At 43.5% G+C, this 12,458-nt stretch overlaps 1 pseudogene; it reads left to right on the top strand.

Moving 5' to 3' along the window:
* The first annotated feature begins 8,285 nt into the window (after positions 1–8,285).
* The window catches only part of LOC105817979, a 9,342-nt pseudogene continuing 5,169 nt past the window's right edge, over positions 8,286–12,458 (top strand).

The raw sequence follows: 12,458 nt of genomic DNA, 5'->3' as shown, positions 1-12,458 counted from the left end.
AATGACAGAGGACTAAGTTCTCTGTCTTTCATGGTAAGAAGTCAATAGATAATTCCTAAAAATGGAACCCCAAGAAGTAGCAATACAAGTATGTATGGAGGGTCAGTCATTTCAGTTGAAAATCATTACTTCTGGGGAAGGGAAAGTGAATGTGGGGGAACTAACAATTTTTGTGACAAGCCTGGTGGAATAGTTTAATTCAATAAAATACAACATATATAACTTTAATAAAAATACAAACCAAAAGATTTTAAATGATATCAGTGATTTTCCCTGCCATGCCACTTATGAAGCAGTTTGTGCCTAGAGGTAAGAGTGAGACCAGAGGTCTGGGTCTGCTCACTATCCCCCACCCATTGCTTCAGGTCCCACATGCATCTCCTATCAGGATTTTCAAAAATGTTGTTGACAACACTAGATTTTGCCCTGCATGCTGACTTTGGAAAGTAATGCCTGCTTAAGGTAGGCCCACTCTGTATGAGAGGGGCTTCCTGTCTTCAGTTAGAAGTTATTCTATAAGGAAATGACTTCTTCAGTTCCTTCCAACTCCCAGACAAAACATAAAAATATACAAAACCAACTAAAGCTACACAGACACATACCCAAGGGCCTGGGGGGGTTGAGGAATGACTGGAGTGGCGGAATGATTGAGAAATCAGGGAAGATTCCCTGGAGAAGGCCGGCAACTGTGTCAATACCTTATATTCTGCTCCTTGAAACTGTGCATCAGCCATCTTATTGCTGCATTAATTTCAAACATATCTGATTTGATGCTTTTTAATGTTTTCCTTTTTTCCATGTAGTTGAGCACCCAAAGCCACAGCTGAAGAAATCAATGTTTTTAACACCTAGCATCAAGGTGTTCTATAATAGGAGAAGTATGTGTCTACTGTCTGGTTGATATGCTTCATGATAAAAAGAGGGGCCCAGTAGTCATCAAGAATGCCAAATTGCAAGTAGCAAGTGGATAAATAATAGGACTCAGGTTGTTTGATGTTCTTGGCTAGATCTTCCACTCAACTTCCACTAGTCTCACTGTCGGCTACCAGTGGGGCTACCAGGAAAACACAGGAGAGCAGCGTCCTTGGCAAAGGAGAAGCAAACAAGAGATGGGGGGAACATAAGATTTGAAGCAGTAGTTTGTTCTTTGGCAAAACAAATAGCTTGTGATAGCCTCATTCCAAGCTTTCACATATCTTGTGCCAAAAATGCAAAATGCCAAGTGGAAGAAAAGCACTAGACTTCTCAAGGGCCCCATCCAAGAGTCCTCATAAACCCCATTCAAACCCGGTTGCTCTCATTATCACCTCTGAACGTGGTCAGTGACACTCCCCATCCCCAGAGGAGGGCTCAGATTTCCTTCAGGCTGTGATCCAAGCTTGCAAAGACCTGCCAAAAAGCTAGTGTGTGGGGTGCTGACTTAGAATGCCCCATTCTCTGGCTTAGCCACCCGCATGAGATGACATTTTTGCATGAACAACATGAGGATCCAAAACACAATTTGGAAGAGGCTTTGTTGCCGTGATGAATGGCTTTCTTTGGGGTGGGGGGCATTTCAACAAGAGTACAGTGTGGTAGGAGATGCTGTGCATTCCAGTTAATAAAATCTCTCTGTCTTGGCTTAAGGAAAGAAATATATCTGATGAGGTATTATGTAGGTGTGTTAGTTAGGATCCTCCGGGAAGAAGACTCTGGGATGGGAGAGAGGAGTGTGAGAGATTTATTGGGAGGTAAAGTCTGTGAAAGATAAAAGGGAAGAAAGCAGTATTGGGTAGGGAAAGTCTTCAGACTGTGATGAATATCTGATACCTGAAATGAAAGGGGACAGGAAGAAAACTGGGGCAAGGAAAGCCTCAGCCCGACCCAATGGAAACTCCAGAACAAAGATTGCCCATGAGAGGATTCTACATTGCACAGAAATGGCCACACCCTAGTGCCCCTGCCAAACTCAGTCATTGCCCGGGGGCTGCAGCAGAGTATGGAATCAGTTCCAACACTGAGGGTGGAATCTGCAGGCACCACAGATGGAGGCTGTCCACTAACTGCACTCCGCACGGCTGAGCATCCAATTCTTCCTTAAAGGAAGTTGCGAGCAGCATGGCTGTCACGGTAGGGATGGCAATAAAATAATAAAATGCCAAGACACTCTGAATTTATGCCTTAAGCCAAGATTTAATGGATGTGGAAAGAGTATTGCAAAACACTGCCTGTCATGAAAGGAATATACTGAGCTGATTGAAATTTGAATGCTGTAGTTTTCTACCCGGTTTCTCATTAGACACTCATTAATGCATTACTTTTAAATTTACCATCAGCAACTGTTTATTGGTGTTCTACTATGTATCAGGCGCTATGCTTGGCCTCTACCCACAAAGAGTTCACAGGTAAAAAATCAAATTGAAACAATGCATAGGGACTAACAGAAATGTATGTGAATTATTGCAGAAGCTCCAGGGAAGGAAAGGCAAAAAAAAATATGAACCAATTTAGACATCCCTTTTATTCTTGGACAGGGGCCCTGTCAGTCTACTTCAAATGGCACCAACTCTAGTATGTGTGTCACTCAGCTGAGCTTCCAAGCTGAGTTGGAATAGTTAGGCAACTGCTTGTTAGTAATCATCTTGGGAGCAGAAAGTTCACTGTTGAGAAGGAGATCAAGGTCTCAGTTAATAAATTTAGATCATGCTGGGATCCAAACTAGTCCATTTTTAGAAAATGGAGTACCTACAACCCCCTCCCCCACCATCCACCCCCAACCAAACTGGACCCCAACTCCAGGTGTAACGAGCCAGGCAGATTTCTGCTATGCAAATGGAAAGCTTACGGGCTCATAGACAATTTTGCCACCTCAAAAGGCTAGGAGATGACTTTTTCCCGTTGATATTCCTTTTGGTCACACAGACCCAATGCCCAGGAGTGTGGATGGTGATCAAAGAGTGTACATGTTCCAGCAACCCTTGATGCGCATGGCTCTAGGGTGAGGCTCTGTGGAGGTGTCGGGAATGGAATGATGTGTAAAACATGGACCCTGCTCTAAAGGGGCAGATAGCACCAGGTCTTGAAAATCCTACTTGCTCTCATGGAGCTCCCCTTGGTTCTGTGACTGTCTCTGGTCTTTTCTGATATCTCTGATCATGACAACCTCAGATTGTCTAAGTTTGCGTCCTGCCAGGGCCTTGACTACTACCCTGAGCCCTGTCACCTTCAGACTGCCTGACTGTTCAGTGTGTAGCTTGCCACTGCCATGATCCCTGCTGACCTTACGCTGTACAGCCTCAACCCTGCCTGAAGCCATTGTACCTACCTGACCTAAGGGCTAAAACTCCCATTATCCCGACAGGCATAGAGTGGGATCAAAGGTAGCCCTTGTTCAATCCATGTTAATGTGCAATTATCTGCAGTGGCTCAGGAATCGGTGGCATTCTCTGAAGACCTGTCGTGCTTGTTTTGAGAGGTTTTTATAACAACAGGGAAAACGAGATCTACCCTAGGTGAATTAATACAAAACCAACTTCCAAAGTGCACAATGACTTGCATCTTAATGCAGAAAAAATATACAAAAAGTATCATATTTTATTACCAAACCTTACCGTTCGTTTCCCTATTCTGAAGCGGGTAACAGGAGTTCTGTTATGTTTCCTTTATTCTTTTCCCTTTTAGCCTATGCTCTTTACATTTTAGCTACAAATCACCCCATTGGTAAGGGAGGCTCTATTATGAACCACACACTTCGTCAAAAGGAAATCTCACGTTCTTTTCTAATTGTTGCCCCTGACTGGTTGGGGAAAATAGTTTTGTTTTCATAGTGAAGTCACAGACATGAATCTCCCCAGACGAAGGCCCTTGTGGAATCCAGCATGCTCTCATCATCACAGGAACTCCTTCGCGTTCACTTCTTTCTGGGAAAAAATTTCTAGAAAACTCAAATTCTGGAGGACAGTAGTGCATTAACCAGCCCCCAGCTCAATGTTGACCAGTCATAAGTTGCAGATCCAAACCTATCCTTGCATCTGAACAAGGCAAACCTCTCAGATTTTTTTTCTTTAATTCCCTTAATAATCTCATTATGGCACTTCCTCCTCCTCCCCCTCCCTGTCTCCTCTGCTTAATTCATTTGTTTGTTTTCTACAGTCAACTGGGATGGGGAGAAAGCACTGGGCTTGGAGTTAGAACCAGGTTCCAATTCTCTTTCCTCCGTTTTCTAGCTGTGTAACCTGCGGTGCTTGTTCTCAGCCTGTTTCCACAGCTGTTATACAGAAATAGTAATTTTACAATGTTATTGAGGGAACCAAATGATATAACATATATAAAAGTGTCTGGCACAGAGGCCCTTCATAAAATCCACCAGTTTCCCTTGCCTGACTAAAGACTCTTCTGAAACAGGACTCACAAGGAGCAGTCCACTCAAGGGGCTCATCTCCCACAGCTGGGAGAGCTGATTTGTGAACAGAAGCCAGCACGACCAGCCAGGAAGGTCCAGGCTGAGGACAGACACCGTCAAGCCTGACTGCAATATCAGCCGCCACGTGCCTCCCATGGAACCTGAGCGAAAGGACTCTGCATAAATGAGAGAATCCCTTTCCCCTTCCCTCTCTCCTCTTCCTGTATTGTAAGGGCCTGATGTTGTTCCAGGGGAATCAAATTAGAAGAACCAGCTTACATGAGTGATTAAGTTTATCAGAATGTTTTCCTCTGGCCTTGCAAATATTGTCCACTGAACCACCACACCCTCTCCTCTACCTCTTCTCTGGCCTCTCTCCCTCCACACTTGTGCCTGCTCACTTCCTGCTGGGATGATTGTTGTCAAAAAATAATCACTTAAAAATGGCCGAAAGGATTGTTAAATGAGATGAACTGGTTGCATCATTCAAATGAAGACTAGAAAACCCAAGAACTCCCTCTCCCATGAGGAATCCTGTGGAGACTCCTCAGCCTGCATTTTAAGGGCTTCCACATTGGACTCTCTCACTTCCTGTCCTCAGCTCTTGCTGGGCTCGGGCATCAACCTCAGTTCCAAGTAGGCTGCTCTCCTCAACTCTCCTTCCATGTCCTTCCTCCTCCTCCGGCTTGTTTGAATTTCGCCTCTTCCCCTTTCCATAGACAGTTCTCACCCCCACTCCAAGGACCATCACAAGCCGGCTCTGCTGCCCTGTCTTCGCCCGGGCAGGCAGCACATGCGCAGTTTGGGTTCAGGTGGGTTTAGGTTCACATCCCCTCTCTGCTACTTACTCATTATGGAATTTCCAGCAACTCACACTCTTTTTGCTTCAGAGTCCACATCTGTAAAGAGGGGATAACGACACCCTATCATGTTGCTGGAAGAATGAAATGAAATGAAATGTGGAGCACAGTGGCTGGTAGGCAGCGATCAGTTGGTAAGTGGGGACTACTATTATTATCCTCTCAAAATATCTGCCATACCTCTAACTTATCACCTGCTAATGGTAGTGCTCATAATTTGCCCATATTATATTTCGTTCACGACCAACTGTGGAGATTTTGTGAAAACCTTTACAGTGGAAGAATTTCCAGCTGAGGATCATGTGACCTTTTGAGAAAAATAGGATTAGGAACACTGAGGTCAAGTGTGAATCTGTAAGATTCATGGTAAATAAGGTTACATTCATTAAAGTAAGTCAGTAAAGGCAGAATGTTGAACAAAGAGACAATAGTAATACTTTGTGCTTATCAAATTAGTGAGGATTGACTTCCATTTACCCTCCCTTGCTCACCGGAAACTTTTCTGGGACTCCTTGGCTATATAGAGTTAAAATAATGTTTATGTATTCAGTTTGCTCTAACAGCTAATGCCTACTCGTATTAGCCTAATAGGCACCCTGTCTGAGCCTGGGCCTCCACCCAAACATTTTGTGCCTTTCTGATTTGGTGACTCAGAGCCACTGACTGCTGCATCCCAAGTTCTGCCTTGAAATTCTGCGCCCCCAGCCTGTCTTACACCATCTCAGCAACCTTGAAAAGACTGACCCATGGCTGTCTGTTCCCCATGGGAGACCAGAGGTAATTTCCTTTCTTCCCTTTTTCTTGTCCCTGCTTCCCTAAACCAAGAGCACCCAGAATATGAAGAGTTAAGTCAGTTTGCACTGAAGGGCTTCTGTCTTCTTCTCAAAGCTGCCCTCCACCAAGGAGAGGAAATCAAGCATTGTGGGCCCAGCCTCACTCCTCATTCCCTTAGGAGACTCAGAAGGTGAGACCTCACTGCCCAGGCCTTCTGAGGGTGTCCCTGGGGACGTGCCCTCTCTTCTTGTCTCACCCTTCCTTCTCTCCCCTCCTTCAGGCCTCGGCCTTTGTAATTCTGTGTTCTTTCAATGCCTCCACTCTCCCCATTTTTTCCAGGCAGGCTTTTCCTCCCTACAGGAATCATTTGGCTCCAGGCCCTAAGCCTCTTCCAGCATGGGCAGCTTGCCTGTGTCAGGCATTCTCAGGATGCCTCTGGCTTTCCTCCCCAGTGGCTGCAGGCTCCCGGGAAGGGAGAGAGAGGAGCATTCTAGTCCTCACAATGGGGGAAAGTGAAGGGGGCCCGCATTCTGTCCTGAGGTTTCTTTTCCCAAACCTCTGAAATTAAACACACCTCACCTCACCTTAGGGATTTGTATCTCTGCAAAGACTCCCAACTGGGCTCCATTTATAGTAAGTACTTCTGGTGACATAACATAGCTCTTTTCCATAAGAACTCAGAGCCCTGACCTTATGCCACTATAAAGGTTTCTCATAATAGGTGAACAAACAAGGTGCCGTGTTTAAATTGCTTCTCCCTAAACACTAGGGTTTTTCCACAGCTATAGAGTTAAGAAAAGGTGACAATAAGAAAAAAAGCCTCAGTGTACTCTGTTATGCTTACAACCCTAACAAACCCAACTGCTACATCACCTATCAGAACCTAAACCTCAGAACTGCCTGAAAGGAACATGGAAGTAATTCATACAAACCAGAATATCTCATTAGGGGAGAAGGAAGGATATTGCTAATATAATAATCTCTCATTCTGTTTATCTAACAAGGAATACTTTATTATATCAGAATACATGACTATTGAATGTAATACTGTCCTGTTCCATATATATTTCCCATATATATTATATATAAATCCATATATAATGGTTCTATATATATTTTCCTTTTACTCCTGGGTGACAAAGTCCTTATGGGCAGGGACTGTGTCTTACATTGCTTTTATACCCCAATGGGTCACTTCCCAACCACAGCTGCTCGAACTAGGGATTAGCAGCCAACCCCAAAACAGCCATCTGCAGGTTGGCCAGCATCATAGAAATTGTTTGAGTCAGACAACTTTGCCCCCAAAGAGAATTCCACACTGGGTGGTGATTGAACCAAAGACCAGCTTCTTTCTTTAGGGAAGTTTGAATAAAAGATATAGGATCTACTAGGTAATTGGTGGCAGCAGGGAAAGAGAAGTTGAATCACTAAAACACATTCGCATGACTGAGGATGGCCACTTGGGTTGCTATTGAGTTACTGACCTTTTGGCCCAATGACCAGAACTAAAACTGTTTGCTAAAGGATGTTCCAGTGGCCACGAGGCTTAGCTTATCAAGGCAGCTGCTGGGACAGTTTTGCCAATTCCTTTCTTTCCCATGTATTGTCATGATGAGTGTCTTTTATTGGAGTTAATTGGAATGTGTCTCTGTTTCTCGCATTCTGAAGGAACTAATTGACAGTGTGCCCAGTGCTGGGGAGATAAAGATGAGCCTGTGGTCTCTGCTCAGAGAGATGGACCTGGAAGTAGAAATGTCAGTAAGTGGAGTGATTAAATTTCCCGTGGCTGTTGTAGAAAACTACCACAAATTTGGTGACTTCCACCAACACAGATTTATTCCCTTACAGTTCCGGAAGCCAGAAATCTCAAATCAGTTTCACAGGGCTAAAATCAAGGTGTCAGCAGGGCTGGTTTCTTCTGGAGGCTCCAGGGGAACATCCACTTCCTCCCTTGCCTCTTCTAGATTCTGAAGGCTTTTTGCCTCCCTTGGCCCACAACCCTTTCCTCGCATCAGTCCCACCTTTTGTTTTCATCATCACATCTCCTACTTCTGCCTGCCTCTGACTTCTCCTGAGCCCCTCTCATAAGGACCACTGTGATGTTATTGGTCCCACCAGGGTAAGCCATGATAATCTCCCTAGGTCAAGATCCTTAACTTGATCTCATCTACAAAATCCTCTTTGCCATATCAGATAACATTGACAAGTTCTCAGGATTAGGACATAGACATATTACTTACAGCATGGAGCAAGTCTCATGAATGATATAAATGCAAGGGGCTGTAGAGCAACCAGACCAACATGGGGGAGGTCAGATACATAGGAAAGTTCTCAGGAAAGCCTTTTTTAATCATAAAAAAGTTTTCCTTTCCAAATCCTCTCAAATTTGTCCATCATCTCAGGGGTCCAGGAGAGATACGAGTGCACAGACCCTGCCAAATGTGTCACTCAGGGAGTTACAGCACTGTTCCCCATCCCATCCCATAAAGGTCATCAAGCTTGCTTATTTCTCAAAATAGGACTTGGAAAATGGCCTCACTATCCCACTTCCCCCAAACAAGGAAGTGCAATCAATGCTGTGTGATAGGAGCCATAAATGGGAGTAGGATTGCTTTGCTCAGAGACGACAAGGGTGGGGATGAGCAGAGGTGTGTTTCTTCAGCAAACACCCAGGTGTGAGGGTTCCTGACTGGGAGCAAAGGACTGGGATTTGAGACTACAGGCACAGGCCATTGTGCCTGGCTGGGACTCTGATTTGAACTGGAGCTGGGGTGTATATCAGAGGAAAACTGTGTGGCATTTCTCACTTAGATTTAGGGGAGGGATTTTGAATAAAATAACTAGCTAGTCATTATTCCAGACACCCAAAAAACTGATGAAACTGATGTGGGGGTTTCTATTAGGAAAGGAGGCTTCATTTACTGGAGGAAGGGGAGGTTAATTAAGAAGTAAGGGTGTTTACAAATAGGATGCTCAGACGTGGTAGTGATGTTGTCTTTGTCATTAAATGTTTTCCTGATATAAAAATACTCCCTTGGCACTTATGAAGAAGTTGATTTTCATTATTAGGCATTCACTTACTCATTGCAAAATATTAATAAAAGTGTGTGTGTGTGTGTGTGTGTGTGTGTGTGTGTGTGTGTTTCCATACACAAGTCAGGAGCAGGGACTATATTATGCAATACACAGGGATTCAAAGCCATGAAGAATGGATGGATACATGAATGGATGAATGGAGGGAGGGAGGAAGGGATGGAGGGATGGAAGCATGGATGATCTGTCATGATTGGAGCCTCTAGCTCTAAGATCGCTGACTCTGAATCCAGACAGAGGAAGAGTTAGAATCACTGGTTTAGGGAAGTATCATTAAAAACTTTTGCAAGAAGCATTTGCAGTCACGTTTGCTTTATCTTTGCTGGTTGGATTTGGTTTCTCCTGAAGCCCAGTGGGTGGGGCCATCTGTGACTTATGCTTGGGGTGATGGAGGGCGTCTGCCCGTCCCCTTTCACATAGTAGCTACCATGCTGCCTTTGTGCTTCCTTCCCTGCCTATCTGTGTCAATTTTAAGCTTATCTGGATGTTCATTGTGAATGTTTATGAGGGCCAATTCCATTACATTGCTCCACAAAAGAGTTCCTGGGTTCCATTTGCTAGAATAATTTAGCTGACTTCAAGATGAATCAAAAGAAGCCAGTCCCTGAATAATTTTGGCAACTTTTAGTTTGATGCCATTTATGCCGTAAGGGTCTGTTGTGGCAGAGCTGGCCTGGACAGCCTCCTATTGCTCCCCCTGCTCTGTTGGATTTCCTGTGGCCCAGCCCACCTGTCCAGGTTTACCTCTTGCCTCATCCCCACTTTGCGACCTATGCTGAAGCCAAATCAAGCTATTCACTGCTGCCCTTGTGCTCCAGGTGGTGTCAAGCATCCTGTGATTTCACTCATGTGGCTCATTCTTTCTGGAGGGTCCTTCTCTCTTTCTTCACTTCTCCCCACTTTTCCTTCCCCTTCCTCGTCAATCCTTGATGACCTGCGTCCCAAAATATTCCACTCTAAGAAGCTTTCATTAGCCCTTCTCCGCCATCTCCACCCATTACCAGGTATTCTCTCCTGTACATGCTTCTATTAGGGCAATGATAAAACCTCAATAAGTTCACAGGGAGGGAAAAAAACATACAAGCCAATTAGCAAGTGACTAGAGTCTGAGGAAGGTCCACATTGGAGATGAGGAGTAAGAAGCCTTGTAATGCAAAAGGACCAGATGGAGATTAAGGGATAATACTATAAAAAGGCAAAATAAATAACCAATGCAGGCTCTGTTGAATCTTACGGAGATGGCTTTCTAGGTTAAACATTTTTGAAATACAGACATGTGTTGCTTAACGACGGGGGTATGTTCTGAGAAATGCATCGTTAAGCAATTTTATCCTTGTGTGAACATGATAGGGAGTACTTACATGGTGCAGCCTACTACACACCTAGCTATGTGGTGTGTAACCTATTGCTCCTGGGCTACAAGCCTGTATAGCACATAACTGTACTGAATACAGTAGGAAATTATAACACAACGGTAGATATTTGTATATATAAATATGGAAAAGGTACAGTAAAAAATATGATACTATAATCTTATGGGACCACCTTCGTATATGCAGTTTGTTGTTGACCGAAATGGTGTTATGTGGCACATGACTGTACATTCATCCAGGAAATAAAAATATTCCAAGCCTGAGAAAACTGTATGTCAGGAAGATAATCCTCCTCTATGACACAGAGATTCTCAAGGATGCACTCAGAGCTTGGGCCGAAGAAAGAGGCACTCACCGAAGCAGCCACATTCATTCTGGACATCAAAGGGATAACCTCCGTCACAGCCAGTTCACCTTGTTCCCAAAGACTCCAGGAGGACATTGGCATCATGGCAAAAGAGCAGCAATGCCAGTGCTCCCACTGGGCATGTCACATTGATTTAGAATTAGGCTAGGGCCAGGGAACACCTGAGCCTAATTCACGGAGACCATGGATTGCTATTTTTTGGCTTGCTCTAAGTTTCTCAACTGAAGGTAGCGTTCGCTTCCTGTAATAGACATCCATCATGTGTAGCCACCTAATATCTCTGAACTCCCTCATCTTTTTCTTTTCTTGTAACAGCTTTATTGAGATGTAATTCACATACCATACAACTCATGCATTTAAAGTGTACAATGCAATGGTTTTTAGTATATTCACAGAATTTCACAACCATTACCACAATCAATATTAGAACATTTTTATCAGCTCAAAAATAAAACTGAGACCCATTAACCATCATCTCCCAAACTCCCACCTCCCTCCAGCCCTAGGCAACCATTAATCTACTAATCTTCTGTCTTTGTATATTTGCCAGTTATGGACTGTTAAAGGCTGAATTGTGTCCCCCTGAATTTCATGTTACAGTCCTAACTCCCAGTACCTCAGAATGTGACTGCATTTTGGAGATAGAGTCCTTAAAGAGGTAATAAGTGATGATATGTCACTAGGATGGGCTCTAACCCAATATGACTGGTGTCCTTAGAAGAAGAGATTAGGACCCAGGCACAGAGAGAAGACCATGGGAAGACACAAGGAGAAGATAGCCAGTTGTAAGCCAAGGAGAGAGGCTTGAGAGTGAAACCAACCCTGCTGACATCTTGATCTCAGATTTCCATCCTCCAGAACTGTGAGAAAATAAATTCCTGTTTTTTAAGCCACCCAGTCTATGAAACTGTGTAATGGCAGCCCTAGAAAACTAATATATGAACATTTCACATAAATGATATCATATAATATCTGGCCCTTTGAGACTGGCTTCTTTCACCTGGAGTAATGTTATCAAGGTTCATCTATACTGTAGCATGTATCAGTACTTCATTCCTTTTCATGGCCAAATAATATTCCATTGTATAGATATACACATTTTGTTGATCGATCAATTAGTTGATGGACATTTGTATTGTTTCCACTTTTTGGCTATTTTGAATAATGTTGCTATGAACATTCATGTAGAAGGTTTTGTGTGAATTTATGCTTTCAATTCTTTGGGATACGTATCGGGGAGTGGAATTCCTGAGCGACAGGTAACGTTACCCTTAACCCTTTGCAAAACTGCCACATTGTTTCTAAAAGTGTCTACACTTTTAGATGTTACATTACCAACATCAATTCACGAAGTTTCCATTTTTTCCATAGCCTCACCAACACTTGTCTTTTTGATGTGTCTTTTTTATTACAACTGTCCTAGTGGGTGCATAATGGACTCTCAATGTGGTTTTGATTTGCATTTCTCTGATGGCTAGAGATGCTGAGTATCTTTCACATGCTTATTGGCCATTTGTATATCTTCTTGGGAGAAATGTCTGTTCTGATCTTTTGCCCATTTTTATTCTGTTATTTTTATTTTCATTATTGAGTTGTAAGATTTCTCTCCA

Source organism: Propithecus coquereli, unplaced genomic scaffold, assembly GCF_000956105.1.
Source record: "Propithecus coquereli isolate 6110/MARCELLA unplaced genomic scaffold, Pcoq_1.0 Scaffold43, whole genome shotgun sequence".
Classification (NCBI taxonomy): domain Eukaryota; kingdom Metazoa; phylum Chordata; class Mammalia; order Primates; family Indriidae; genus Propithecus; species Propithecus coquereli.
Note: the sequence above shows the minus strand (reverse complement) of the source record. Positions and strands in the feature narration are given on the sequence as shown.